The following is a 27,502-nucleotide window of genomic DNA, read 5'->3' as shown; positions in this document are numbered from 1 at the left end:
CCTGGCCCTGAACAAAGGCCAACAGCCTCCCCAGGCCCTGAACAAAGAACCACAGCCTCCCCAGGCCCCAGGCCCTGAATAAAGGCCCAAAGCCTCCAGGCCCCTGGCCCTGAACAAAGGCCCACAGCCTCCCCAGGCGCCAGGCCCTAAACAAAGGCCACAACCTCCACAGGCCCTGAACAAAGGCCCACAGCCTCCCCAGGCCCCTGGCCCTGAACAAAGGGCCACAGCCTCCCCAGGCCACAGATGCTGAACAAAGGCCCACCGCCTCCTCAGGCCCCAGGCCCTGATCAAAGGCCCACAGCCTCCCCAGGCCCCAGGCCCTGAACAAAGAGCCACAGCCTCCTCAGGCCCTGAACAAAGGCCCACAGCCTCCCCAGGCCACAGGCCTTGAACAAAGGCCCACAGCCTCCCCAGGCCCTGAACAAAGGCCCACAGCCACCCCAGTTCCCTGGCTCTGAACAAAGGCCCACAGCCTCCCCAGGGTGCCAGCCCTGAACAAAGGCCCACAGCCTCCCCAGGCCCCTGAACAAAGGCCCACAGCCTCCCCAGGCCCTGGCCCTGAACAAAGGCCCATAGCCTCCCCAGGCCTCAAGCAATGGCCCAGAGCCTCCCCAGGCCCTGAACAAAGGCCCACAGCCTCCCCAGGCCCTAAACAAAAGCCCACAGCATCCCCAGACCCGAAACAAAGGCCCACAGCCTCCCCAGGCCCTGAACAAAGGCCCATAGCCTCCCCAGGCCCTGAACAAATGCCCACAGCCTGCCCAGGCCCCTGAACAAAAGCCCACAGCCTGCCCAGGCCCCTGAACAAAAGCCCACAGCCTCCCCAGGCCCTGAACAAAGGACCACAGCCTCCCCAGGCTCCAATCCCTGAACAAAGGCCCAAAGCCTCCCCAGGCTCCCGGCCCTGAACAACGGCCCACAGTCTCCCCAGGCCCGAGGCCCTGAACAAAGGCCCACAGCCTCCTCAGGCCGCAGGCCCTGAACAAAGACCCACAGCCTCCCCAGGCCCTGAACAAAGGCCGACAGCCTCCCCAGGCTCCAGGCCCTGAACAAAGGCCCACAGCCTCCCCAGGCCCCTGGCCCTGAACAACGACCCACAGCCTCCCCAGGCCCGAGGCTCTGAACAAAGGCCCACAGCCTCCCCAGGCCGCAGGCCCTGAACAAAGGCCCACAGCCTCCTCAGGCCACAGGCCCTGAACAAAGGCCCACAGCCTCCCCAGGCCCTGAACAAAGGCCCACAGCCTCCCCAGGCCCTGAACAAAGGCCGACAGCCTCCCCAGGCTCCAGGCCCTGAACAAATGCCCACAGCCTCCTCAGGACCCAGGCCCTGAACAAAGGCCCACAGTCTCCCCAGGCCCCAGGACCTGAACAAAGGCCGACAGCCTCCCCAGGCTCCAGGCCCTGAACAAAGGCCCACAGCCTCCCCAGGCCCCCGGCCCTGAACAACGACCCACAGCCTCCCCAGGCCCGAGGCCCTGAACAAAAGCCAACAGCCTCCCCATGCCCCAGGCCTTGAACAAACGCCCAGAGCCTCCCCAGGCTGCTGGCCCTGAACAAAGGCCCACAGACCCACCCAAGGCCCCCAGCCCTCAACAAAGGCCCACAGCCTCCCCATGCCCCTGAGCCTAAACAAAGGCTGACAGCCCACCCCATGCTCCTGGCCCTGAACAATGGCCCACAGCCTCCTCAGGCCACAGGCCCTGAACAAAGGCCCACAGCCTCCCCAGGCCCTGGGCCCTGAACAAAGGCCCACAGACTCCCCAGGCCCCCGGCCCTGAACAAAGGCCCAGAGCCTCCTCAGGCCCCTGGCCCTGAACAAAGGGCCACAGCCTCCGCATGCCCCCGGCCCTGAACAAAGGCCCACAGCCTCCCCAGGCCCCCGGCCCTGAACAACGGCCCACAGCCTCCCCAGGCCCCAGGCGCTGAACAAAGGCCCACAGCCTCCCCAGGCTCCATGCACTGAACAAAGGCCCACAGCCTCCCCAGGCCCCCGGCCCTGAACAACGGCCCACAGCCTCCCCAGGCTACATACACTGAACAAAGGCCCACAGCCTCCCCAGGCCCCCGGCCCTGAACAAAGGCCCACAGCCTCCCGAGGCCACTGGCCCTGAACGAAGGCCCACAGCCTCACTAGGCCCCAGGACCTGAACAAAGGCCCACAGCCTCCCCAGGCCACTGGACCTGAACAAAGGCACACAGCCTCGCCAGGCCCCAAGCCATGAACAAAGGCCCACAGCCTCCTCAGGCCCTGAACAAAGGCCCACAGCCTCCCCAGGCCCTGAACAAAGGCCCACAGCCTCCCCAGGCCCCAGGCCCTGAACAAAGGCCCACAACCTCCCCAGGCCACTGGCCCTGAACAAAGACCCATAGCCTCCCCAGGCCCCCGGCCCTGAACAAAGGCCCAGAGCCTCCTCAGGCCCCTGGCCCTGAACAAAGAGCCACAGCCTCCCCAGGCCCCCGGCCCTGAACAAAGGCACACAGCCTCCCCAGGCTCCAGGTCCTAAACAAAGGCCCACAGCCCTGAACAAAGGCCGACAGTCTCCCCAGGCCTCAGTCCCTGAACAAAGGCCCACAGCCTCCCCAGGCCCCTGGCCCTGAACAAAGGGCCACAGCCTCCCCAGGCCACAGATGCTGAACAAAGGCCCACCGCCTCCTCAGGCCACAGGCCCTGAACAAAGGCACACAGCCTCCCCAGGCCCCTGGCCCTGAACAAAGGCCCACAGCCTCCCCAGGCCCCCGGCCCTGAACAAAGGCCCAGAGCCTCCTCAGGCCCCTGGCCATGAACAAAGGGCCACAGCCTCCGCAGGCCCCCGGCCCTGAACAAAGGCCCACAGCCTCCCTAGGCCCCAGACCCTGAACAAAGGCACACAGCCTCCCCACGCCCCAGGCCCTGAACAAAGGCGCACAGCCTCCCCACGCCCCAGGCCCTGAACAAAGGCCCACAGCCCTGAACAAAGGCCCACAGTCTCCCCAGGCCCCAGTCCCTGAACAAAGGCCCACAGCCTCCCCAGGCCTCTGGCCCTGAACAAAGGCCCACAGCCTCCCCAGGCCCCAGGCCCTGAACAAAGGCCCACAGCCACCCCAGTTCCCTGGCCCTGAACAAAGGCCCACAGCCTCCCCAGGCCGCCAGCCCTGAACAAAGGCCCACAGCCTCCCCAGGCCGCAGGCCCTGAACAAAGGCCCACAGCCTCCTCAGGCCACAGGCCCTGAACAAAGGCCCACAGCCTCCCCAGGCCCTGAACAAAGGCCCACAGCCTCCCCAGGCCCTGAACAAAGGCCCACAACCTCCCCAGGCCCTAAACAAAAGCCCACAGCATCCCCAGACCCGAAACAAAGGCCCACAGCCTCCCCAGGCCCTGAACAAAGGCCCATAGCCTCCCCAGGCCCTGAACAAATGCCCACAGCCTGCCCAGGCCCCTGAACAAAAGCCCACAGCCTCCCCAGGCCCTGAACAAAGGACCACAGCCTCCCCAGGCTCCAGTCCCTTAACAAAGGCCCAAAGCCTCCCCAGGCCCCCGGCCCTGAACAACGGCCCACAGTCTCCCCAGGCCCGAGGCCCTGAACAAAGGCCCACAGCCTCCTCAGGCCCCAGGCCCTGAACAAAGACCCACAGCCTCCCCAGGTTCCTGAACAAAGGCCGACAGCCTCCCCAGGCTCCAGGCCCTGAACAAAGGCCCACAGCCTCCCCAGGCCCCTGGCCCTGAACAACGACCCAAAGCCTTCCCAGGCCCGAGGCTCTGAACAAAGGCCCACAGCCTCCCCAGGCCGCAGGCCCTGAACAAAGGCCCACAGCCTCCTCACGCCACAGGCCCTGAACAAAGGCCCACAGCCTCCCCAGGCCCTGAACAAAGGCCCACAGCCTCCCCAGGCCCTGAACAAAGGCCGACAGCCTCCCCAGGCTCCAGGCCCTGAACAAATGCCCACAGCCTCCTCAGGACCCAGGCCCTGAACAAAGGCCCACAGTCTCCCCAGGCCCCAGGACCTGAACAAAGGCCGACAGCCTCCCCAGGCTCCAGGCCCTGAACAAAGGCCCACAGCCTCCACAGGCCCCCGGCCCTGAACAACGACCCACAGCCTCCCCAGGCCCGAGGCCCTGAACAAAAGCCAACAGCCTCCCCATGCCCCAGGCCTTCAACAAACGCCCAGAGCCTCCCCAGGCTGCTGGCCCTGAACAAAGGCCCACAGACCCACCCAAGGCCCCCGGCCCTCAACAAAGGCCCACAGCCTCCCCATGCCCCTGAGCCTAAACAAAGGCTGACAGCCCACCCCATGCTCCTGGCCCTGAACAATGGCCCACAGCCTCCTCAGGCCACAGGCCCTGAACAAAGGCCCACAGCCTCCCCAGGCCCTGGGCCCTGAACAAAGGCCCACAGACTCCCCAGGCCCCCGGCCCTGAACAAAGGCCCAGAGCCTCCTCAGGCCCCTGGCCCTGAACAAAGGGCCACAGCCTCCGCATGCCCCCGGCCCTGAACAAAGGCCCACAGCCTCCCCAGGCCCCCGGCCCTGAACAACGGCCCACAGCCTCCCCAGGCCCCAGGCGCTGAACAAAGGCCCACAGCCTCCCCAGGCTCCATGCACTGAACAAAGGCCCACAGCCTCCCCAGGCCCCCGGCCCTGAACAACGGCCCACAGCCTCCCCAGGCTACATACACTGAACAAAGGCCCACAGCCTCCCCAGGCCCCCGGCCCTGAACAAAGGCCCACAGCCTCCCCAGGCCCCTGGCCCTGAACGAAGTCCCGCAGCCTCACTAGGCCCCAGGACCTGAACAAAGGCCCACAGCCTCCCCAGGCCACTGGACCTGAACAAAGGCACACAGCCTCCCCAGGCCCCAAGCCATGAACAAAGGCCCACAGCCTCCTCAGGCCCTGAACAAAGGCCCACAGCCTCCCCAGGCCCTGAACAAAGGCCCACAGCCTCCCCAGGCCCCAGGCCCTGAACAAAGGCCCACAGCCTCCCCAGGCCACTGGCCCTGAACAAAGACCCATAGCCTCCCCAGGCCCCCGGCCCTGAACAAAGGCCCAGAGCCTCCTCAGGCCCCTGGCCCTGAACAAAGAGCCACAGCCTCCCCAGGCCCCCGGCCCTGAACAAAGGCACACAGCCTCCCCAGGCTCCAGGTCCTGAACAAAGGCCCACAGCCCTGAACAAAGGCCGACAGTCTCCCCAGGCCTCAGTCCCTGAACAAAGGCCCACAGCCTCCCCAGGCCCCTGGCCCTGAACAAAGGGCCACAGCCTCCCCAGGCCACAGATGCTGAACAAAGGCCCACCGCCTCCTCAGGCCCCAGGCCCTGATCAAAGGCCCACAGCCTCCCCAGGCCCCAGGCCCTGAACAAAGGCCCACAGCCTCCCCAGGCCCTGAACAAAGGCCCACAGCCACCCCAGTTCCCTGGCTCTGAACAAAGGCCCACAGCCTCCCCAGGCCGCCAGCCCGGAACAAAGGCCCACAGCCTCCTCAGGCCCTGAACAAAGGCCCACAGCCTCCCCAGGCCACAGGCCTTGAACAAAGGCCCACAGCCTCCCCAGGCCTTGAACAAAGGCCCACAGCCACCCAAGTTCCCTGGCTCTGAACAAAGGCCCACAGCCTCCCCAGGCTGCCAGCCCTGAACAAAGGCCCACAGCCTCCCCAGGCCCCTGAACAAAGGCCCACAGCCTCCCCAGGCCCTGGCCCTGAACAAAGGCCCATAGCCTCTCCAGGCCTCAAACAATGGCCCAGAGCCTCCCCAGGCCCCAGGCCCCAGGCCCCCCGGCCCTGAACAAAGGCCAACAGCCTCCCCAGGCCCTGGCCCTGAACAAAGGGCACAGCATCCCCAGGCCCTGAACAAAGAACCACAGCCTCCCCAGGCCCCAGGCCCTGAATAAAGGCCCAAAGCCTCCAGGCCCCTGGCCCTGAACAAAGGCCAACAGCCTCCCCAGGCCCTGAACAAAGAACCACAGCCTCCCCAGGCCCCAGGCCCTGAATAAAGGCCCAAAGCCTCCAGGCCCCTGGCCCTGAACAAAGGCCCACAGCCTCCCCAGGCGCCAGGCCCTAAACAAAGGCCACAACCTCCACAGGCCCTGAACAAAGGCCCACAGCCTCCCCAGGCCCCTGGCCCTGAACAAAGGGCCACAGCCTCCCCAGGCCACAGATGCTGAACAAAGGCCCACCGCCTCCTCAGGCCCCAGGCCCTGATCAAAGGCCCACAGCCTCCCCAGGCCCCAGGCCCTGAACAAAGAGCCACAGCCTCCTCAGGCCCTGAACAAAGGCCCACAGCCTCCCCAGGCCACAGGCCTTGAACAAAGGCCCACAGCCTCCCCAGGCCCTGAACAAAGGCCCACAGCCACCCCAGTTCCCTGGCTCTGAACAAAGGCCCACAGCCTCCCCAGGGTGCCAGCCCTGAACAAAGGCCCACAGCCTCCCCAGGCCCCTGAACAAAGGCCCACAGCCTCCCCAGGCCCTGGCCCTGAACAAAGGCCCATAGCCTCCCCAGGCCTCAAGCAATGGCCCAGAGCCTCCCCAGGCCCTGAACAAAGGCCCACAGCCTCCCCAGGCCCTAAACAAAAGCCCACAGCATCCCCAGACCCGAAACAAAGGCCCACAGCCTCCCCAGGCCCTGAACAAAGGCCCATAGCCTCCCCAGGCCCTGAACAAATGCCCACAGCCTGCCCAGGCCCCTGAACAAAAGCCCACAGCCTCCCCAGGCCCTGAACAAAGGACCACAGCCTCCCCAGGCTCCAATCCCTGAACAAAGGCCCAAAGCCTCCCCAGGCTCCCGGCCCTGAACAACGGCCCACAGTCTCCCCAGGCCCGAGGCCCTGAACAAAGGCCCACAGCCTCCTCAGGCCGCAGGCCCTGAACAAAGACCCACAGCCTCCCCAGGCCCTGAACAAAGGCCGACAGCCTCCCCAGGCTCCAGGCCCTGAACAAAGGCCCACAGCCTCCCCAGGCCCCTGGCCCTGAACAACGACCCACAGCCTCCCCAGGCCCGAGGCTCTGAACAAAGGCCCACAGCCTCCCCAGGCCGCAGGCCCTGAACAAAGGCCCACAGCCTCCTCAGGCCACAGGCCCTGAACAAAGGCCCACAGCCTCCCCAGGCCCTGAACAAAGGCCCACAGCCTCCCCAGGCCCTGAACAAAGGCCGACAGCCTCCCCAGGCTCCAGGCCCTGAACAAATGCCCACAGCCTCCTCAGGACCCAGGCCCTGAACAAAGGCCCACAGTCTCCCCAGGCCCCAGGACCTGAACAAAGGCCGACAGCCTCCCCAGGCTCCAGGCCCTGAACAAAGGCCCACAGCCTCCCCAGGCCCCCGGCCCTGAACAACGACCCACAGCCTCCCCAGGCCCGAGGCCCTGAACAAAAGCCAACAGCCTCCCCATGCCCCAGGCCTTGAACAAACGCCCAGAGCCTCCCCAGGCTGCTGGCCCTGAACAAAGGCCCACAGACCCACCCAAGGCCCCCAGCCCTCAACAAAGGCCCACAGCCTCCCCATGCCCCTGAGCCTAAACAAAGGCTGACAGCCCACCCCATGCTCCTGGCCCTGAACAATGGCCCACAGCCTCCTCAGGCCACAGGCCCTGAACAAAGGCCCACAGCCTCCCCAGGCCCTGGGCCCTGAACAAAGGCCCACAGACTCCCCAGGCCCCCGGCCCTGAACAAAGGCCCAGAGCCTCCTCAGGCCCCTGGCCCTGAACAAAGGGCCACAGCCTCCGCATGCCCCCGGCCCTGAACAAAGGCCCACAGCCTCCCCAGGCCCCCGGCCCTGAACAACGGCCCACAGCCTCCCCAGGCCCCAGGCGCTGAACAAAGGCCCACAGCCTCCCCAGGCTCCATGCACTGAACAAAGGCCCACAGCCTCCCCAGGCCCCCGGCCCTGAACAACGGCCCACAGCCTCCCCAGGCTACATACACTGAACAAAGGCCCACAGCCTCCCCAGGCCCCCGGCCCTGAACAAAGGCCCACAGCCTCCCGAGGCCACTGGCCCTGAACGAAGGCCCACAGCCTCACTAGGCCCCAGGACCTGAACAAAGGCCCACAGCCTCCCCAGGCCACTGGACCTGAACAAAGGCACACAGCCTCGCCAGGCCCCAAGCCATGAACAAAGGCCCACAGCCTCCTCAGGCCCTGAACAAAGGCCCACAGCCTCCCCAGGCCCTGAACAAAGGCCCACAGCCTCCCCAGGCCCCAGGCCCTGAACAAAGGCCCACAACCTCCCCAGGCCACTGGCCCTGAACAAAGACCCATAGCCTCCCCAGGCCCCCGGCCCTGAACAAAGGCCCAGAGCCTCCTCAGGCCCCTGGCCCTGAACAAAGAGCCACAGCCTCCCCAGGCCCCCGGCCCTGAACAAAGGCACACAGCCTCCCCAGGCTCCAGGTCCTGAACAAAGGCCCACAGCCCTGAACAAAGGCCGACAGTCTCCCCAGGCCTCAGTCCCTGAACAAAGGCCCACAGCCTCCCCAGGCCCCTGGCCCTGAACAAAGGGCCACAGCCTCCCCAGGCCACAGATGCTGAACAAAGGCCCACCGCCTCCTCAGGCCCCAGGCCCTGATCAAAGGCCCACAGCCTCCCCAGGCCCCAGGCCCTGAACAAAGGCCCACAGCCTCCCCAGGCCCTGAACAAAGGCCCACAGCCACCCCAGTTCCCTGGCTCTGAACAAAGGCCCACAGCCTCCCCAGGCCGCCAGCCCTGAACAAAGGCCCACAGCCTCCTCAGGCCCTGAACAAAGGCCCACAGCCTCCCCAGGCCACAGGCCTTGAACAAAGGCCCACAGCCTCTTCAGGCCTTGAACAAAGGCCCACAGCCACCCCAGTTCCCTGGCTCTGAACAAAGGCCCACAGCCTCCCCAGGCCGCCAGCCCTGAACAAAGGCCCACAGCCTCCTCAGGCCTTGAACAAAGGCCGACAGCCTCCCCAGGCTCCAGGCCCTGAACAAAGGCCCACAGCCTCCCCAGGCCCCTGGCCCTGAACAACGACCCACAGCATCCCCAGGCCCGAGGCCCTGAACAAAGGCCCACAGCCTCCCCAGGCCCCTGGCCCTGAACAAAGGCCCACAGCCACCCCCCCCAGTCCTCCGGCCCTGAACAAAGGCCCACAGCCTCCCCAGGCCCCTGGTCCTGAACAAAGGCCCACAGCGTCCCCAGGCCCCCGGCCCTGAACAAAGGCCCAGAGACTCCTCAGGCCCCTGGCCCTGAACAAAGGGCCACAGACTCCGCAGGCCCCCGGCCCTGAACAAAGGCCCACAGCCTCCCCAGGCCCCAGACCCTGAACAAAGGCACACAGCCTCCCCAGGCCCCAGTCCCTGAACAAAGGCCCACAGCCCTGAACAAAGACCCAGAGTCTCCCCAGGCCCCAGTCCCTGAACAAAGGCCCACAGCCTCCCCAGGCCTCTGGCCCTGAACAAAGGCCCACAGCCTCCCCAGGCCCCAGGCCCTGAACAAAGGCCCACAGACACCCCAGTTCCCTGGCCCTGAACAAAGGCCCACAGCCTCCCCAGGCCGCCAGCCCTGAACAAAGGCCCACAGCCTCCGCAGGCCGCAGGCCCTGAAGAAAGGCCCACAGCCTCCTCAGGTCACAGGCCCTGAACAAAGGCCCACAGCCTCCCCAGTCCCCTGGCCCTGAACAAAGGCCCACAGCCTCCCCAGGCCCCCGGCCCTGAACAAAGGCCCAGAGCCTCCTCAGGCCCCTGGCCATGAACAAAGGGCCACAGCCTCCGCAGGCCCCCGGCCCTGAACAAAGGCCCACAGCCTCCCTAGGCCCCAGACCCTGAACAAAGGCACACAGCCTCCCCACGCCCCAGGCCCTGAACAAAGGCGCACAGCCTCCCCACGCCCCAGGCCCTGAACAAAGGCCCACAGCCCTGAACAAAGGCCCACAGTCTCCCCAGGCCCCAGTCCCTGAACAAAGGCCCACAGCCTCCCAAGGCCTCTGGCCCTGAACAAAGGCCCACAGCCTCCCCAGGCCCCAGGCCCTGAACAAAGGCCCACAGCCACCCAAGTTCCCTGGCCCTGAACAAAGGCCCACAGCCTCCCCAGGCCGCCAGCCCTGAACAAAGGCCCACAGCCTCCCCAGGCCGCAGGCCCTGAACAAAGGCCCACAGCCTCCTCAGGCCACAGGCCCTGAACAAAGGCCCACAGCCTCCCCAGGCCCTGAACAAAGGCCCACAGCCTCCCCAGGCCCTGAGCAAAGGCCCACAGCCTCCCCAGGCCCTAAACAAAAGCCCACAGCATCCCCAGACCCGAAACAAAGGCCCACAGCCTCCCCAGGCCCTGAACAAAGGCCCATAGCCTCCCCAGGCCTTGAACAAATGCCCACAGCCTGCCCAGGCCCCTGAACAAAAGCCCACAGCCTCCCCAGGCCCTGAACAAAGGACCACAGCCTCCCCAGGCTCCAGTCCCTGAACAAAGGCCCAAAGCCTCCCCAGGCCCCCGGCCCTGAACAACGGCCCACAGTCTCCCCAGGCCCGAGGCCCTGAACAAAGGCCCACAGCCTCCTCAGGCCCCAGGCCCTGAACAAAGACCCTCAGCCTCCCCAGGCCCTGAACAAAGGCCGACAGCCTCCCCAGGCTCCAGGCCCTGAACAAAGGCCCAGAGCCTCCCCAGGCCCCTGGCCCTGAACAACGACCCACAGCCTCCCCAGGCCCGAGGCTCTGAACAAAGTCCCACAGCCTCCCCAGGCCGCAGGCCCTGAACAAAGGCCCACAGCCTCCTCAGGCCACAGGCCCTGAACAAAGGCCCACAGCCTCCCCAGGCCCTGAACAAAGGCCCACAGCCTCCCCAGGCCCTGAACAAAGGCCGACAGCCTCCCCAGGCTCCAGGCCCTGAACAAATGCCCACAGCCTCCTCAGGACCCAGGCCCTGAACAAAGGCCCACAGTCTCCCCAGGCCCCAGGACCTGAACAAAGGCCGACAGCCTCCCCAGGCTCCAGGCCCTGAACAAAGGCCCACAGCCTCCCCAGGCCCCCGGCCCTGAACAACGATCCACAGCCTCCCCAGGCCCGAGGCCCTAAACAAAAGCCAACAGCCTCCCCATGCCCCAGGCCTTGAACAAACGCCCAGAGCCTCCCCAGGCTGCTGGCCCTGAACAAAGGCCCACAGACCCACCCAAGGCCCCTGAACCTAAACAAAGGCTGACAGCCCACCCCATGCTCCTGGCCCTGAACAATGGCCCACAGCCTCCTCAGGCCACAGGCCCTGAACAAAGGCCCACAGCCTCCCCAGGCCCCTGGCCCTGAACAAAGGCCCACAGACTCCCCAGGCCCCCGGTCCTGAACAAAGGCCCAGAGCCTCCTCAGGCCCCTGGCCCTGAACAAAGGGCCACAGCCTCCGCAGGCCCCCGGCCCTGAACAAAGGCCCACAGCCTCCCCAGGCTCCATACACTGAACAAAGGCCCACAGCCTCCGCAGGCCCCCGGCCCTGAACAAAGGCCCACAGCCTCCCCAGGCTCCATACACTGAACAAAGGCCCACAGCCTCCCCAGGCCCCCGGCCCTGAACAACGGCCCACAGCCTCCCCAGGCTCCATACACTGAACAAAGGCCCACAGCCTCCCCAGGCCCCCGGCCCTGAACAAAGGCCCACAGCCTCCCCAGGCCACTGGCCCTGAACGAAGGCCCACAGCCTCACTAGGCCCCAGGCCCTGAACAAAGGCCCACAGCCTCCCCAGGCCACTGGACCTGAACAAAGGCACACAGCCTCCCCAGGCCCCAAGCCCTGAACAAAGGCCCACAGCCTCCTCAGGCCCTGAACAAAGGCCCACAGCCTCCCCAGGCCCTGAACAAAGGCCCACAGCCTCCCCAGGCCCCAGGCCCTGAACAAAGGCCCACAGCCTCCCCAGGCCACTGGCCCTGAACAAAGACCCATAGCCTACCCAGGCCCCCGGCCCTGAACAAAGGCCCAGAGCCTCCTCAGGCCCCTGGCCCTGAACAAAGAGCCACAGCCTCCCCAGGCCCCCGGCCCTGAACAAAGGCACACAGCCTCCCCAGGCTCCAGGTCCTGAACAAAGGCCCACAGCCCTGAACAAAGGCCGAAAGTCTCCCCAGGCGCCAGTCCCTGAACAAAGGCCCACAGCCTCCCCAGGCCCTTGGCCCTGAACAAAGGGCCACAGCCTCCCCAGGCCACTGATGCTGAACAAAGGCCCACCGCCTCCTCAGGCCCCAGGCCCTGATCAAAGGCCCACAGCCTCCCCAGGCCCCAGGCCCTGAACAAAGGCCCACAGCCTCCCCAGGCCCTGAACAAAGGCCCACAGCCACCCCAGTTCCCTGGCTCTGAACAAAGGCCCACAGCCTCCCCAGGCCGCCAGCCCTGAACAAAGGCCCACAGCCTCCTCAGGCCCTGAACAAAGGCCCACAGCCTCCCCAGGCCACAGGCCTTGAACAAAGGCCCACAGCCTCCCCAGGCCCTGAACAAAGGCCCACAGCCACCCCAGTTCCCTGGCTCTGAACAAAGGCCCACAGCCTCCCCAGGCTGCCAGCCCTGAACAAAGGCCCACAGCCTCCCCAGGCCCCTGAACAAAGGCCCACAGCCTCACCAGGCCCTGGCCCTGAACAAAGGCCCATAGCCTCCCCAGGCCTCAAACAATGGCCCAGAGCCTCCCCAGGCCCCAGGCCCCAGACCCCCCGGCCCTGAACAAAGGCCAACAGCATCCCCAGGCCCCAGGCCCTGATCAAAGGGCACAGCATCCCCAGGCCCTGAACAAAGGCCCACAGCCTCCCCAGGCCCCTGGCTCTGAACAAAGGGCCACAGCCTCCCCAGGCCACAGATGCTGAACAAAGGCCCACCGCCTCCTCAGGCCCCAGGCCCTGATCAAAGGCCCACAGCCTCCCCAGGCCCCAGGCCCTGAACAAAGGCCCACAGCCTCCCCAGGCCCTGAACAAAGGCCCACAGCCACCCCAGTTCCCTGGCTCTGAACAAAGGCCTACAGCCTTCCCAGGCCGCCAGCCCTGAACAAAGGCCCACAGCCACCTCAGGCCCTGAACAAAGGCCCACAGCCTCCCCAGGCCACAGGCCTTGAACAAAGGCCCACAGCCTCCCCAGGCCCTGAACAAAGGCCCACAGCCACCCCAGTTCCCTGGCTCTGAACAAAGGCCCACAGCCTCCCCAGGCTGCCAGCCCTGAACAAAGGCCCACAGCCTCCCCAGGCCCCTGAACAAAGGCCCACAGCCTCCCCAGGCCCTGGCCCTGAACAAAGGCCCATAGCCTCCCCAGGCCTCAAGCAATGGCCCAGAGCCTCCCCAGGCCCCAGGCCCCAGACCCCCCGGCCCTGAACAAAGGCCAACAGCCTCCCCAGGCCCCAGGCCCTGAATAAAGGGCACAGCATCCCCAGGCCCTGAACAAAGAACCACAGCCTCCCCAGGCCCCAGGCCCTGAATAAAGGCCCAAAGCCTCCAGGCCCCTGGCCCTGAACAAAGGCACACAGCCTCCCCAGGCGCCAGGCCCTAAACAAAGGCCACAACCTCCACAGGCCCTGAACAAAGGCCCACAGCCTCCCCAGGCCCCAAAAAAAGGCCCACAGCATCCCCAGGCGCCAAACAAAGGCACACAGTATCCCCAGGCCCTGAACAAAGGCCCACAGCCTCCCCAGGCCGCAGGCCCTGAACAAAGGCCCACAGCCTCCTCAGGCCATAGGCCCTGAACAAAGGCCCACAGCCTCCCCAGGCCCTGAACAAAGGCCCACAGCCTCCCCAGGCCCTAAACAAAAGCCCACAGCATCCCCAGACCCAAAGCAAAGGCCCACAGCTTCCCCAGGCCCTGAACAAAGGCCCATTATCTCCCCAGGCACTGAACAAAGGCCCACAGCCTGCCCAGGCCCTTGAACAAAAGCCCACAGCCTCCCCAGGCCATGAACAAAGGACCACAGCCTCCTCAGGCCCCCGGCCATGAACAAAGGCCCACAGCCTCCCCAGGCCCCAGACCCTGAACAAAGGCACACAGCCTCCCCAGGCCGCAGACGCTGAACAAAGGCCCACCGCCTCCTCAGCCCCCAGGCCCTGATGAAAGGCCCACAGCCTCCCCAGGCCCCAAGCCATGAACAAAGGCCCACAGCCTCCTCAGGCCCTGAACAAAGGCCCACAGCCTCCCCAGGCCCCCTGCCCTGAACAAAGGCCCACAGCCTCCCCAGGCCCCAGACCCTAAACAAAGGCACACAGCCTCCCCAGGCCCCAGGCACTGAACAAAGGCCCACAGCCCTGAACAAAGGCCCACAGTCTCCACAGGCCCCAGTCCCTGAACAAAGGCCCACAGCCTCCCCAGGCCCCTGGCCCTGAACAAAGGGCCACAGCCTCCCCAGGCCCCAGACGCTGAACAAAGGCCCACCGCCTCCTCAGGCCCCAGGCCCTGATCAAAGGCCCACAGCCTCCCCAGGCCCCAGGCCCTGAACAAAGGCCCACAACCTCCTCAGGCCCTGAACAAAGGCCCATAGCCTTCCCAGGCCCCAGGCCCTGAACAAAGGCCCACAGCCTCCCCAGGCCCCTGAACAAAGGCCCACAGCCTCCTCAGGCCCTGGCTCTGAACAAAGGCCCACAGCCTCCCCAGGCCCCAAGCCCCAGGCTCCCCGGCCCTGAACAAAGGCCAACAGCCTCCCCAGACCCCAGGCCCTGAACAAAGGGCACAGCCTCCCCAGGCCCTGAACAAAGAACCACAGCCTCCCCAGGCCGAAGGACCTGAACAAAGGCCCACAGCCTCCTCAGGCCCCAGGCACTTAACAAAGGCCCACAGCCTCCTCAGGCCCCAGGCCCTGAACAAAGGCTGACAGCCTCCACAGGCCCCAGGCCCTGAACAAAAGCCCACAGCCTCCACAGGACCCAGGCCCTGAACAAAGGCCAACAGCCTCCCCAGGCCTTGAACAAAGGCCAACAACCTCCCTAGGCCCTTGGCCCTGAACAAAGGCCCACAGCCCCCCCCCCAAGGCCCCCGGCTCTGAACAAAGGCCCACAGCCTCCCCAGGCCCCTGGCCCTGAACAAAGGCCCACAGCCTCCCCAGGCCCCCGGCTCTGAACAAAGGCCCAGATACTGCTCAGGCCCCTGGCCCTGAACAAAGGGCCACAGCCTCCCCTGGCCCCCGGCACTGAACAAAGGCACACAGCCTCCCCAGGCCCCAGAACCTGAACAAAGGCAAACAGCCTCCCCAGGCCCCTGGCCCTGAACAAAGGCCCACAGCCTCCCCAGGCCCCCGGCTCTGAACAAAGACCCAGATCCTGCTCAGGCCCGTGGCCCTAAACAAAGGGCCACAGCCTCCCCAGGCCCCCGGCACTGAACAAAGGCCCACAGCCTCCCCAGGCCCCAGACCCTGAACAAAGGCACACAGCCTCCCCAGGCCCCAGACGCTGAACAAAGGCCCACCGCCTCCTCAGGCCCCAGGCCCTGATGAAAGGCCCACAGCCTCCCCAGGCACCAAGCCCTAAACAAAGGCCCACAGCCTCCTCAGGCCCTGAACAAAGGCCCACAGCCTCCCCAGGCCCCCGGCCCTGAACAAGGGCCCACAGCCTCGCAAGGCCCCAGACCCTGAACAAAGGCACAGAGCCTCCCCAGGCCCCAGGCCCTGAACAAAGGCCCACAGCCCTGAACAGGCCCACAGTCTCCCCAGGCCCCCGTCCCTGAACTAATGCCCACAGCCTCCTCAGGCCCCTGGCCCTGAACAAAGGGCCACAGCTTCCCCAGGCCCCAGACGCTGAACAAAGGCCCACCGCCTCCTCAGGCCCCAGGCCCTGATCAAAGGCCCACAGCCTCCCCAGGCCACAGGCCCTGAACAAAGGCCCACAGCCTCCTCAGGCCCTGAACAAAGGCCCACAGCCTCCCCAGGCCCCAGGCCCTGAACAAAGGCCCACAGCCTCCCCAGGCCCCTGAACAAAGGCCCACAACCTCCCCAGGCCCTGGCTCCGAACAAAGACCCACAGCCTCCCCAGGCCCCAGGCTCCCCGGCCCTGAACAAAGGCCAACAGCCTCCCCAGACCCCAGGCCCTGAACAAAGGGCACAGCATCCCCAGGCCCTGAACAAAGAACCACAGCCTCCCCAGGCTCCAGGCTCTCAATAAAGGCCCACAGCTTCCCCAGGCCCCTGGCCCTGAACAAAGGCCCACAGGCTCCCCAGGCCACAGGCCTTGAACAAAGGCCCAGAGCCTCCTCAAAGGCCCACAACAACCCCAGGCCCTGAACAAAGGCCCACAGCCTCCCCAGGCCCCAAACGAAGGCCCACAGCCTCCCCAGGCGCCAAACAAAGGCACACAGTCTCCCCAGGCCCTGAACAAAGGCCCACAGCCTCCCCAGGCCGCAGTCCCTGAACAAAGTCCCACAGCCTCCTCAAGCCACAGGCCCTGAACAAAGGCCCACAGCCTCCCCAGGCCCTGAACAAAGGCCCACAGCCTCCCCAGGCCCTGAACAAAGGCCCACAGCCTCCCCAGGCCCTGAACAAAGGCCCACAGCCTCCCCAGGTCCTAAACAAAAGCCCACAGCATCCCCAGGCCCTGAACAAAGGCCCACAGCCTCCCCAGGTCCTATACAAAAGCCCACAGCATCCCCAGACCCAAAACAAAGGCCCACAGCCTGCCCAGGCCCCTGAAAAAAAGCCCACAGCCTCCCCAGGCCCTGAACAAAGGACCACAGCCTCCTCAGGCTCCAGTCCCTGAACAAAGGCCCACAGCCTCCCCAGGCCCCCGGCCCTGAACAACGGCCCACAGCCTCCCCAGGCCCGAGGCCCTGAACAAAGGCCCACAGCCTCCTCAGGCCCCAGGCCCTGAACAAAGACCCACAGCCTCCCCAGGCCCTGAACAAAGGCCCACAGCCTCCCCAGGTCCTAAAAAAAGCCCACAGCATCCCCAGGCCCTGAACAAAGGCCCACATCCTCCCCAGGTCCTAAACAAAAGCCCACAGCATCCCCAGACCCAAAACAAAGGCCCACATCCTGCCCAGGCCCCTGAAAAAAACCCACAGCCTCCCCAGGCCCTGAACAAAGGACCACTGCCTCCTCAGGCTCCAGTCCCTGAACAAAGGCCCACAGCCTCCCCAGGCCCCAGGCTCTGAACAAAGACCCACAGCCTCCCCAGGCCCTGAACAAAGGCCGACAGCCTCCCCAGGCTCCAGGCACTGAACAAAGGCCCACAGCCTCCCCTGGCCCTGAACAACGACCCACAGCCTCCCCAGGCCCGAGGCTCTGAACAAAGGCCCACAGCCTCCCCAGGCCCCAGACCCTAAACAAAGGCACACAGCCTCCCCAGGCCCCAGGCCCTGAACAAAGGCCCACAGCCCTGAACAAAGGCCCACAGTCTCCACAGGCCCCAGTCCCTGAACAAAGGCCCACAGCCTCCCCAGGCCCCTGGCCCTGAACAAAGGGCCACAGCCTCCCCAGTCCCCAGACGCTGAACAAAGGCCCACCGCCTCCTCAGGCCCCAGGCCCTGATCAAAGGCCCACAGCCTCCCCAGGCCCCAGGCCCTGAACAAAGGCCCACAACCTCCTCAGGCCCTGAACAAAGGCCCACAGCCTTCCCAGGCCCCAGGCCCTGAACAAAGGCCCACAGCCTCCCCAGGCCCCTGAACAACGACCCACAGCCTCCCCAGGCCCGAGGCTCTGAACAAAGGCCCACAGCCTCCCCAGGCCCCAGACCCTAAACAAAGGCACACAGCCTCCCCAGGCCCCAGGCCCTGAACAAAGGCCCACAGCCCTGAACAAAGGCCCACAGTCTCCACAGGCCCCAGTCCCTGAACAAAGGCCCACAGCCTCCCCAGGCCCCTGGCCCTGAACAAAGGCCCACAGCCTCCCCAGGCCCCAGGCCCTGAACAAAGGCCCACAACCTCCTCAGGCCCTGAACAAAGGCCCACAGCCTTCCCAGGCCCCAGGCCCTGAACAAAGGCCCACAGCCTCCCCAGGCCCCTGAACAAAGGCCCACAGCCTCCTCAGGCCCTGGCTCTGAACAAAGGCCCACAGCCTCCCCAGGCCCCAAACAAAGGCCCAGAGCCTCCCCAGGCCCCAGGCCACAGGCTCCCCGGCCCTGAACAAAGGCCAACAGCCTCCCCAGACCCCAAGCCCTGAACAAAGGGCACAGCATCCCCAGGCCCTGAACAAAGAACCACAGCCTCCCCAGGCCGAAGGCCCTGAACAAAGGCCCACAGCCTCCTCAGGCCCCAGGCACTTAACAAAGGCCCACAGCCTCCTCAGGCCCCAGGCCCTGAACAAAGGCTGACAGCCTCCACAGGCTCCAGGCCCTGAACAAAGGCCCACAGCCTCCCCAGGACCCAGGCCCTGAACAAAGGCCAACAGCCTCCCCAGGCCTTGAACAAAGGCCAACAACCTCCCAAGGCCCTTGGCCCTGAACAAAGGCCCACAGCCTCCCCAGGCCCCCGGCCCTGAACAAAGGCCCACAGCCTCCCCAGGCCCCTGGCCCTGAACAAAGGCCCACAGCCTCCCCAGGCCCCCGGCTCTGAACAAAGGCCCAGATCCTGCTCAGGCCCCTGGCCCTGAACAAAGGGCCACAGCCTCCCCAGGCTCCAGGCCCTGAACAAATGCCCACAGCCTCCTCAGGACCCAGGCCCTGAACAAAGGCCCACAGTCTCCCCAGGCCCCAGGACCTGAACAAAGGCCGACAGCCTCCCCAGGCTCCAGGCCCTGAACAAAGGCCCACAGCCTCCCCAGGCCCCCGGCCCTGAACAACGATCCACAGCCTCCCCAGGCCCGAGGCCCTAAACAAAAGCCAACAGCCTCCCCATGCCCCAGGCCTTGAACAAACGCCCAGAGCCTCCCCAGGCTGCTGGCCCTGAACAAAGGCCCACAGACCCACCCAAGGCCCCTGAACCTAAACAAAGGCTGACAGCCCACCCTATGCTCCTGGCCCTGAACAATGGCCCACAGCCTCCTCAGGCCACAGGCCCTGAACAAAGGCCCACAGCCTCCCCAGGCCCCTGGCCCTGAACAAAGGCCCACAGACTCCCCAGGCCCCCGGCCCTGAACAAAGGCCCAGAGCCTCCTCAGGCCCCTGGCCCTGAACAAAGGGCCACAGCCTCCCCTGGCCCCCGGCACTGAACAAAGGCACACAGCCTCCCCAGGCCCCAGACCCTGAACAAAGGCACACAGCCTCCCCAGGCCCCTGGCCCTGAACAAAGGCCCACAGCCTCCCCAGGCCCCCGGCTCTGAACAAAGACCCAGATCCTGCTCAGGCCCCTGGCCCTAAACAAAGGGCCACAGCCTCCCCAGGCCCCCGGCACTGAACAAAGGCCCACAGCCTCCCCAGGCCCCAGACCCTGAACAAAGGCACACAGCCTCCCCAGGCCCCAGACGCTGAACAAAGGCCCACCGCCTCCTCAGGCCCCAGGCCCTGATGAAAGGCCCACTGCCTCCCCAGGCACCAAGCCCTGAACAAAGGCCCACAGCCTCCTCAGGCCCTGAACAAAGGCCCACAGCCTCCCCAGGCCCCAGGCCCTGAACAAAGGCCCACAGCCTCCCCAGGCCCCCGGCCCTGAACAAGGGCTAACAGCCTCGCAAGGCCCCAGACCCTGAACAAAGGCACACAGCCTCCCCAGGCCCCAGGCCCTGAACAAAGGCCCACAGCCCTGAACAAAGGCCCACAGTCTCCCCAGGCCCCCATCCCTGAACTAATGCCCACAGCCTCCTCAGGCCCCTGGCCCTGAACAAAGGGCCACAGCTTCCCCAGGCCCCAGACGCTGAACTAAGGCCCACCGCCTCCTCAGGCCCCAGGCCCTGATCAAAGGCCCACAGCCTCCCCAGGCCACAGGCCCTGAACAAAGGCCCACAGCCTCCTCAGGCCCTGAACAAAGGCCCACAGCCTCCCCAGGCCCCAGGCCCTGAACAAAGCCCCACAGCCTCCCCAGGCCCCTGAACAAAGGCCCACAGCCTCCCCAGGCCCTGGCTCCGAACAAAGGCCCACAGCCTCCCCAGGCCCCAGGCTCCAGGCTCCCTGGCCCTGAACAAAGGCCAACAGCCTCCCCAGACCCCAGGCCCTGAACAAAGGGCACAGCATCCCCAGGCCCTGAACAAAGAACCACAGCCTCCCCAGGCTCCAGGCCCTCAATAAAGGCCCACAGCTTCCCCAGGCCCCTGGCCCTGAACAAAGGCCCACAGGCTCCCCAGGCCACAGGCCTTGAACAAAGGCCCAGAGCCTCCTCAAAGGCCCACAACAACCCCAGGCCCTGAACAAAGGCCCACAGCCTCCCCAGGCCCCAAACGAAGGCCCACAGCCTCCCCAGGCGCCACACAAAGGCACACAGTCTCCCCAGGCCCTGAACAAAGGCCCACAGCCTCCCCAGGCCGCAGTCCCTGAACAAAGGCCCACAGCCTCCTCAAGCCACAGGCCCTGAACAAAGGCCCACAGCCTCCCCAGACCCTGAACAAAGGCCTACAGCCTCCCCAGGCCCTGAACAAAGGCCCACAGCCTCCACAGGTCCTAAACAAAAGCCCACAGCATCCCCAGACCCAAAACAAAGGCCCACAGCCTCCCCAGGCCCTGAACAAAGGCCCATTATCTCCCCAGGCCCTGAACAAAGGCCCACAGCCTGCCCAGGCCCCTGAAAAAAAGCCCACAGCCTCCCCAGGCCCTGAACAAAGGACCACAGCCTCCTCAGGCTCCAGTCCCTGAACAAAGGCCCACAGCCTCCCCAGGCCCCCGGCCCTGAACAACGGCCCACAGTCTCCCCAGGCCCGAGGCCCTGAACAAAGGCCCACAGCCTCCTCAGGCCCCAGGCCCTGAACAAAGACCCACAGCCTCCCCAGGCCCTGAACAAAGGCCCACAGTCTCCCCAGGCCATAGGCCCTGCACAAAGGCCGACAGCCTCCCCAGGCTCCAGACCCTGAACAAAGGCCCACAGCCTCCCCAGTCCCCCGGCCCTGAACAACGACCCACAGCCTCCCCAGGCCCGAGGCCCTGAACAAAGGCCAACAGCCTTCCCATGCCCCAGACATTGAACAAACGCCCAGAGCCTCGCCAGGCTGCTGGCCCTGAACAAAGGCCCACAGACCCACCCTAGGACCCCAGCCCTCTTCAAAGGCCCAGAGCCTCCCCATGCCCCTGAGCCTAAACAAAGGCTGACAGCCCACCCCATGCTCCTGGCCCTGAACAATGGCCCACAGCCTCCTCAGGCCACAGGCCCTGAACAAAGGCCCACAGCCTCCCCAGGCCCCTGGCCCTGAACAAAGGCCCACAGACTCCCCAGGCCCCCGGCCCTGAACAAAGGCCCAGAGCCTCCTCAGGCCCCTGGCCCTGAACAAAGGGCCACAGCCTCCGAAGGCCCCCGGCCCTGAACAAAGGCCCACAGCCTCCCCAGGCTCCATACACTGAACAAAGGCCCACAGCCTCCCCAGGTCCCCGACCCTGAACAACGGCCCACAGCCTCCCCAGGCCCCAGGCACTGAACAATGCCAACAATCTCCCCAGGCCCCCGGCCCTGAACAAAGGCCCACAGCCTCCCCAGGCCCCTGGCCCTGAACGAAGGCCCACAGCCTCACTAGGCCCCAGGCCCTGAACAAAGGCCCACAGCCTCCCCAGGCCACTGGACCTGAACAAAGGCCCACAGCCTCCCCAGGTCCTGAACAAAGGCCAACAGCCTTCTCATGCCCCAGGCCTTGAACAAACGCCCAGAGCCTCGCCAGGCTGCTGGCCCTGAACAAAGGCCCACAGACCCACCCTAGGACCCCAGCCCTCTTCAAAGGCCCAGAGCCTCCCCATGCCCCTGAGCCTAAACAAAGGCTGACAGCCCACCCCATGCTCCTGGCCCTGAACAATGGCCCACAGCCTCCTCAGGCCACAGGCCCTGAACAAAGGCCCACAGCCTCCCCAGGCCCCTGGCCCTGAACAAAGGCCCACAGACTCCCCAGGCCCCCGGCCCTGAACAAAGGCCCAGAGCCTCCTCAGGCCCCTGGCCCTGAACAAAGGGCCACAGCCTCCGAAGGCCCCCGGCCCTGAACAAAGGCCCACAGCCTCCCCAGGCTCCATACACTGAACAAAGGCCCACAGCCTCCCCAGGCCCCCGACCCTGAACAACGGCCCACAGCCGCCCCAGGCCCCAGGCACTGAACAATGCCAACAATCTCCCCAGGCCCCCGGCCCTGAACAAAGGCCCACAGCCTCCCCAGGCCCCTGGCCCTGAACGAAGGCCCACAGCCTCACTAGGCCCCAGGCCCTGAACAAAGGCCCACAGCCTCCCCAGGCCACTGGACCTGAACAAAGGCCCACAGCCTCCCCAGGTCCTGAACAAAGGCCCACAGCCTCCCCAGGCCCCAGGCCCTGAACAAAGGCCCACAGCCTCCCCAGGCCACTGGCACTGAACAAAGACCCATAGCCTCCCCAGGCCCCCGGCCCTAAACAAAGGCCCAGAGCCTCCTCAGGCCCCTGGCCCTGAACAAAGAGCCACAGCCTCCCCAGGCCCCCGGCCCTGAACAAAGGCCCACAGCCTCCCAAGGCCCCAGACCCTGAACAAAGGCACACAGCCTCCCCAGGCTCCAGGTCCTGAACAAAGGCCCACAGCCCTGGACAAAGGCCGACAGTCTCCCCAGGCCCCAGTCCCTGAACAAAGGCCCACAGCCTCCCCAGGTCCCTGGCCCTGAACAAAGGGCCACAGCCTCCCCAGGCCACAGATGCTGAACAAAGGCCCACCGCCTCCTCAGGCCCCAGGCCCTGATCAAAGGCCCACAGCCTCCCCAGGCCCCAGGCCCTGAACAAAGGCCCACAGCCTCCCCAGGCCCTGAACAAAGGCCCACAGCCACCCCAGTTCCCTGGCTCTGAACAAAGGCCCACAGCCTCCCCAGGCCGCCAGCCCTGAACAAAGGCCCACAGCCTCCTCAGACCCTGAACAAAGGCCCACAGCCTCCCCAGGCCACAGGCCTTGAACAAAGGCCCACAGCCTCCCCGGCCCTGAACAAAGGCCCACAGCCACCCCAGTTCCCTGGCTCTGAACAAAGGCCCAGAGCCTCCCCAGGCTGCCAGCCCTGAACAAAGGCCCACAGCCTCCCCAGGCCCCTGAACAAAAGCCCACAGCCTCCCCAGGCCCTGGCCCTGAACAAAGGCACATAGCCTCCCCAGGCCTCAAACAATGGCCCAGAGCCTCCCCAGGCCCCAGGCCCCAGACCCCCCCGGCCCTGAACAAAGGCCAACAGCCTCCCCAGGCCCCAGGCCCTGAACAAAGGGCACAGCATCCCCAGGCCCTGAACAAAGAACCACAGCCTCCCCAGGCCCCAGGCCCTGAATAAAGGCCCAAAGCCTCCAGGCCCCTGGCCCTGAACAAATGCCCACAGCCTGCCGAGGCCCCTGAACAAAAGCCCACAGCCTCCCCAGGCCCTGAACAAAGGACCACAGCCTCCTCAGGCACCCGGCCATGAACAAAGGCCCACAGCCTCCCCTGGCCCCAGACCCTGAACAAAGGCACACAGCCTCCCCAGGCCCCAGACGCTGAACAAAGGCCCACCGCCTCCTCAGCCCCCAGGCCCTGATGAAAGGCCCACAGCCTCCCCAGGCCCCAAGCCATGAACAAAGGCCCACAGCCTCCTCAGGCCCTGAACAAAGGCCCACAGCCTCCCCAGGCCCCTGAACAAAGGCCCACAGCCTCCCCAGGCCCTGGCTCCGAACAAAGGCCCACAGCCTCCCCAGGCCCCAGGCTCCAGGCTCCCTGGCCCTGAACAAAGGCCAACAGCCTCCCCAGACCCCAGGCCCTGAACAAAGGGCACAGCATCCCCAGGCCCTGAACAAAGAACCACAGCCTCCCCAGGCTCCAGGCCCTCAATAAAGGCCCACAGCTTCCCCAGGCCCCTGGCCCTGAACAAAGGCCCACAGGCTCCCCAGGCCACAGGCCTTGAACAAAGGCCCAGAGCCTCCTCAAAGGCCCACAACAACCCCAGGCCCTGAACAAAGGCCCACAGCCTCCCCAGGCCCCAAACGAAGGCCCACAGCCTCCCCAGGCGCCACACAAAGGCACACAGTCTCCCCAGGCCCTGAACAAAGGCCCACAGCCTCCCCAGGCCGCAGTCCCTGAACAAAGGCCCACAGCCTCCTCAAGCCACAGGCCCTGAACAAAGGCCCACAGCCTCCCCAGACCCTGAACAAAGGCCTACAGCCTCCCCAGGCCCTGAACAAAGGCCTACAGCCTCCACAGGTCCTAAACAAAAGCCCACAGCATCCCCAGACCCAAAACAAAGGCCCACAGCCTCCCCAGGCCCTGAACAAAGGCCCATTATCTCCCCAGGCCCTGAACAAAGGCCCACAGCCTGCCCAGGCCCCTGAAAAAAAGCCCACAGCCTCCCCAGGCCCTGAACAAAGGACCACAGCCTCCTCAGGCTCCAGTCCCTGAACAAAGGCCCACAGCCTCCCCAGGCCCCCGGCCCTGAACAACGGCCCACAGTCTCCCCAGGCCCGAGGCCCTGAACAAAGGCCCACAGCCTCCTCAGGCCCCAGGCCCTGAACAAAGACCCACAGCCTCCCCAGGCCCTGAACAAAGGCCCACAGTCTCCCCAGGCCATAGGCCCTGCACAAAGGCCGACAGCCTCCCCAGGCTCCAGACCCTGAACAAAGGCCCACAGCCTCCCCAGTCCCCCGGCCCTGAACAACGACCCACAGCCTCCCCAGGCCCGAGGCCCTGAACAAAGGCCAACAGCCTTCCCATGCCCCAGGCATTGAACAAACGCCCAGAGCCTCGCCAGGCTGCTGGCCCTGAACAAAGGCCCACAGACCCACCCTAGGACCCCAGCCCTCTTCAAAGGCCCAGAGCCTCCCCATGCCCCTGAGCCTAAACAAAGGCTGACAGCCCACCCCATGCTCCTGGCCCTGAACAATGGCCCACAGCCTCCTCAGGCCACAGGCCCTGAACAAAGGCCCACAGCCTCCCCAGGCCCCTGGCCCTGAACAAAGGCCCACAGACTCCCCAGGCCCCCGGCCCTGAACAAAGGCCCAGAGCCTCCTCAGGCCCCTGGCCCTGAACAAAGGGCCACAGCCTCCGAAGGCCCCCGGCCCTGAACAAAGGCCCACAGCCTCCCCAGGCTCCATACACTGAACAAAGGCCCACAGCCTCCCCAGGTCCCCGACCCTGAACAACGGCCCACAGCCTCCCCAGGCCCCAGGCACTGAACAATGCCAACAATCTCCCCAGGCCCCCGGCCCTGAACAAAGGCCCACAGCCTCCCCAGGCCCCTGGCCCTGAACGAAGGCCCACAGCCTCACTAGGCCCCAGGCCCTGAACAAAGGCCCACAGCCTCCCCAGGCCACTGGACCTGAACAAAGGCCCACAGCCTCCCCAGGTCCTGAACAAAGGCCAACAGCCTTCTCATGCCCCAGGCCTTGAACAAACGCCCAGAGCCTCGCCAGGCTGCTGGCCCTGAACAAAGGCCCACAGACCCACCCTAGGACCCCAGCCCTCTTCAAAGGCCCAGAGCCTCCCCATGCCCCTGAGCCTAAACAAAGGCTGACAGCCCACCCCATGCTCCTGGCCCTGAACAATGGCCCACAGCCTCCTCAGGCCCCAGGCCCTGAACAAAGGCCCACAGCCTTCCCAGGCCCCAGGCCCTGAACAAAGGCCCACAGCCTCCCCAGGCCCCCTGCGCTGAACAAAGGCCCACAGCCTCCCCAGGCCCCAGACCCTAAACAAAGGCACACAGCCTCCCCAGGCCCCAGGCCCTGAACAAAGGCCCACAGCCCTGAACAAAGGCCCACAGTCTCCACAGGCCCCAGTCCCTGAACAAAGGCCCACAGCCTCCCCAGGCCCCTGGCCCTGAACAAAGGGCCACAGCCTCCCCAGGCCCCAGACGCTGAACAAAGGCCCACCGCCTCCTCAGGCCCCAGGCCCTGATCAAATGCCCACAGCCTCCCCAGGCCCCAGGCCCTGAACAAAGGCCCACAGCCTCCTCAGGCCCTGAACAAAGGCCCACAGCCTCCCCAGGCCCCAGGCCCTGAACAAAGGCCCACAGCCTCCCCAGGCCCCTGAACAAAGGCCCACAGCCTCCCCAGGCCCTGGCTCTGAACAAAGGCCCACAACCTCCCCAGGCCCCAAACAAAGGCCCAGAGCCTTCCCAGGCCACAGGCCCCAGGCCCCCCGGCCGTGAACAAAGGCCCACAGCCTCCCCAGGCCCCAGGCCCTGAACAAAGGGCACAGCATCCCCAGGCCCTGAACAAAGAACCACAGCCTCCCCAGGCCGAAGGCCCTGAACAAAGGCCCACAGCCTCCTCAGGCCCCAGGCACTTAACAAAGGCCCACAGCCTCCTCAGGCCCCAGGCCCTGAACAAAGGCTGACAGCCTCCACAGGCTCCAGGCCCTGAACAAAGGCCCACAGCCTCCCCAGGACCCAGGCCCTGAACAAAGGCCAACAGCCTCCCCAGGCCTTGAACAAAGGCCAACAACCCCCCAAGGCCCTTGGCCCTGAACAAAGGCCCACATCTCCCCACCCCCAGGCCCCCGGCCCTGAACAAAGGCCCACAGCCTCACTAGGCCCCAGGCCCTGAACAAAGGCCCACAGCCTCCCCAGGCCACTGGACCTGAACAAAGGCCCACAGCCTCCCCAGGCCCCAAGCCCTGAACAAAGGCCCACAGCCTCCTCAGGCCCTGAACAAAGGCCCACAGCCTCCCCAGGCCCTGAACAAAGGCCCACAGCCTCCCCAGGCCCCAGGCCCTGAACAAAGGTCCACAGCCTCCCCAGGCCACTGGCCCTGAACAAAGACCCATAGCCTCCCCAGGCCCCCGGCCCTGAACAAAGGCCCAGAGCCTCCTCAGGCCCCTGGCCCTGAACAAAGAGCCACAGCCTCCCCAGGCCCCCGGCCCTGAACAAAGCCCCACAGCCTCCCAAGGCCCCAGACCCTGAACAAAGGCACACAGCCTCCCCAGGCTCCAGGTCCTGAACAAAGGCCCACAGCCCTGAACAAAGGCCGACAGTCTCCCCAGGCCCCAGTCCCTGAACAAAGGCCCACAGCCTCCCCAGGCCCCTGGCCCTGAACAAAGGGCCACGGCCTCCCCAGGCCACAGATGTTGAACAAAGGCCCACCGCCTCCTCAGGCCCCAGGCCCTGATCAAAGGCCCACAGCCACCCCAGTTCCCTGGCTCTGAACAAAGGCCCACAGCCTCCCCAGGCCGCCAGCCCTGAACAAAGGCCACAGCCTCCTCAGGCCCTGAACAAAGGCCCACAGCCTCCCCAGGCCACAGGCCTTGAACAAAGGCCCACAGCCTCCCCAGGCCCTGAACAAAGGCCCACAGCCACCCCAGTTCCCTGGCTCTGAACAAAGGCCCAGAGCCTCCCCAGGCTGCCAGCCCTGAACAAAGGCCCACAGCCTCCCCAGGCCCCTGAACAAAAGCCCACAGCCTCCCCAGGCCCTGGCCCTGAACAAAGGCACATAGCCTCCCCAGGCCTCAAACAATGGCCCAGAGCCTCCCCAGGCCCCAGGCCCCAGACCCCCCCGGCCCTGAACAAAGGCCAACAGCCTCCCCAGGCCCCAGGCCCTGAACAAAGGGCACAGCATCCCCAGGCCCTGAACAAAGAACCACAGCCTCCCCAGGCCCCAGGCCCTGAATAAAGGCCCAAAGCCTCCAGGCCCCTGGCCCTGAACAAATGCCCACAGCCTGC

The sequence above is a fragment of the Pristiophorus japonicus genome, chromosome 12 (genome assembly GCF_044704955.1).
Source record: "Pristiophorus japonicus isolate sPriJap1 chromosome 12, sPriJap1.hap1, whole genome shotgun sequence".
Lineage (NCBI taxonomy): Eukaryota > Metazoa > Chordata > Chondrichthyes > Pristiophoridae > Pristiophorus > Pristiophorus japonicus.
The sequence above is the reverse complement of the archived record's forward strand: the minus strand, read 5'-3'. Positions refer to the sequence as shown.